Source organism: Triticum dicoccoides, chromosome 5B (assembly GCF_002162155.2).
Source record: "Triticum dicoccoides isolate Atlit2015 ecotype Zavitan chromosome 5B, WEW_v2.0, whole genome shotgun sequence".
Classification (NCBI taxonomy): Eukaryota; Viridiplantae; Streptophyta; class Magnoliopsida; order Poales; family Poaceae; genus Triticum; species Triticum dicoccoides.
Genome location: NC_041389.1, coordinates 324,691,364 through 324,693,813, shown reverse-complemented (window position 1 = coordinate 324,693,813; position 2,450 = coordinate 324,691,364).

Genomic DNA, 2,450 nt, shown 5'->3' with positions numbered 1-2,450 from the left:
CGATAGATCCCCTAGACTTGTGGGTCATCACTTCACTCCCCGACAAAGGCGCCAGAAAAGAGTCTTGATGACCCACAAGTATAGGGGATCTATCATAGTCCTTTCGATAAGTAAGAGTGTCGAACCCAACGAGGAGCAGAAGGAAATGACAAGCGGTTTTCAGTAAGGTATTCTCTGCAAGCACTGAAATTATCTGTAACAGATAGTTTTGTGATAAGGTAATTTGTAATGGGTAACAAGTAACAAAAGTAAACAAGGTGCAGCAAGGTGTCCCAATCCTTTTTGTAGCAAAGGACAAGCCTGGACAAACTCTTATATAAAGGAAAGCGCTCCCAAGGACACATGGGAATTATCGTCAAGCTAGTTTTCATCACGCTCATATGATTCGCGTTCGTTACTTTGATAATTTGATATGTGGGTGGACCGGTGCTTGGGTGTTGCCCTTCCTTGGACAAGCATCCCACTTATGATTAACCCCTCTCGCAAGCATCCGCAACTACGAAAGAAGTATTAAGGTAAACCTCACCATAGCATGAAAAATATGGATCAAAATCAGCCCCTTACGAAGCAACGCATAAACTAGGGTTTAAGCTTCTGTCACTCTAGCAACCCATCATCTACTTATTACTTCCCAATGCCTTCCCCTAGGGCCAAATAATGGTGAAGTTTCATGTAGTCGACGTTCACATAACACCACTAGAAGAAAGACAACATACATCTCATCAAAATTTCGAACGAATACCAAATTCACATGACTACTTATAGCAAGACTTCTCCCATGTCCTCAGGAACAAGCGTAACTACTCACAAATCATATTCATGTTCATAATTAGAGGGGTATTAATATGCATAAAGGATCTGAACATATGATCTTCCACCGAATAAAGCAACTAGCATCAACTACAAGGAGTAATCAACACTACTAGCAACCCACATGTACCAATCTGAGGTTTTGAGACAAAGATCGGATACAAGAGATGAACTAGGGTTTGAGAGGAGATGGTGCTGGTGAAGATGTTGATGGAGATTGACCCTCTCCCGACACTACAAAAAAAAGACACATCCGTGACATTTTGGGCCGAATGAATTTTTTTTTCCTGTCATACCTATGACAATAATTATGACAAAACACGGTATCATCATAGATGTGGTGGGGTCCTACTTCTATGACAAAAAATCATGACAGAAAATGGGCTTTTCGTCCTGGGCGGGCTGGAGACGCAGCTGCATGACATTCTTTGGGCCGTCCATGACGGAAAAAACCGTGGTAGAAGCGAGGGCGAGGAAAATATCGGGGTGTTCCCGGTTACGGTGGGTGGTAGGGGCCGAGCGATGCGCGTTTCTCTCGTACACACACGCGCGTGGGTGCAAGGCATTGGGCTCTAACTGAACCCGAGCGATTGCACTGCAGGCTACGCGTTACTGAACCCGAGCGATTGATCGATGGCTGTTAACTGAACCCGATCGAGCGATTCCTTTGCTGCTGCTGCTAACTGAAGCCGATCGATGCTGCCTCTGGATGAATAGTGAGCGTTGCTGGGGGGTTTGAATGAACAGTTCCCAGTGGGGGTGGATGAACAGGAACGTGTGGCGTTGCCTCTGGATGAACAGGACCCCGATCATTCGAGCTGCTTGGGGCTGGATGAACAGGACCCCATGGAGGGACGGATGAACAGGACCACCCCGTGGAGGGCAGGATGAACAGTAGATGGTGGAGGGCTGGATGAACAGTAGCTCGTGGAGGGGTGGTTGAACAGGAGCCCGTGGAGAGGGCTGGTTGACCAGTAGCCGGTGGAGTAGCGCGCGGTGGAGGCTGGATGAACAGGAGCCCGTGGATGAACAGTCGCAGGTGGAGGCTGGAGGAGGTCGACGGTGGATGAACAGTAGCCCGTGGAGGCTGGAGGGGGTCGACGGTGGAGATGAATAGTAACTCGTGGAGTCCCGTTTTTCGGTACGCCACACCCCTCCCGATGAATAGGACCCCCGTTTCGACCGTAGCGCTCCAACACAAGTCCGTTTCCTCCGTTTTATGGTATGCCACACCCCTCCTGATCAACAGGACCCCCGTTTCGACCGCAGGAGGTCCGTTTCCTCCGTTTTGCGGTACGCCAGACCCCTCCCGATGAACAGGATCCCGTTTAGAACGTGGCCGGTCGAACACAAGGCCGTTTCCTTCGTTCTGCGTTATGCCAGGCCTCGTTTCCATCGGTTGTTCCGTCCAAGCCCTCCCGATGAACACGACGACGCATTCCGTTCCGACCCAACCGGTTGGCTCCCCATGAACACGACGTCGACGTTGTTTCTCCGTTCCGACCCAGCCATGTACACGAGCCCTGGCTGTACATATGCGTGTGTAGGCGTTCGAGACCCTGCCCGTATGTACATACGTGGCCGTATTTTCTTTCTTGTACACTGGCCGATGTACGTATGTGTACATGCTACGCACGCGC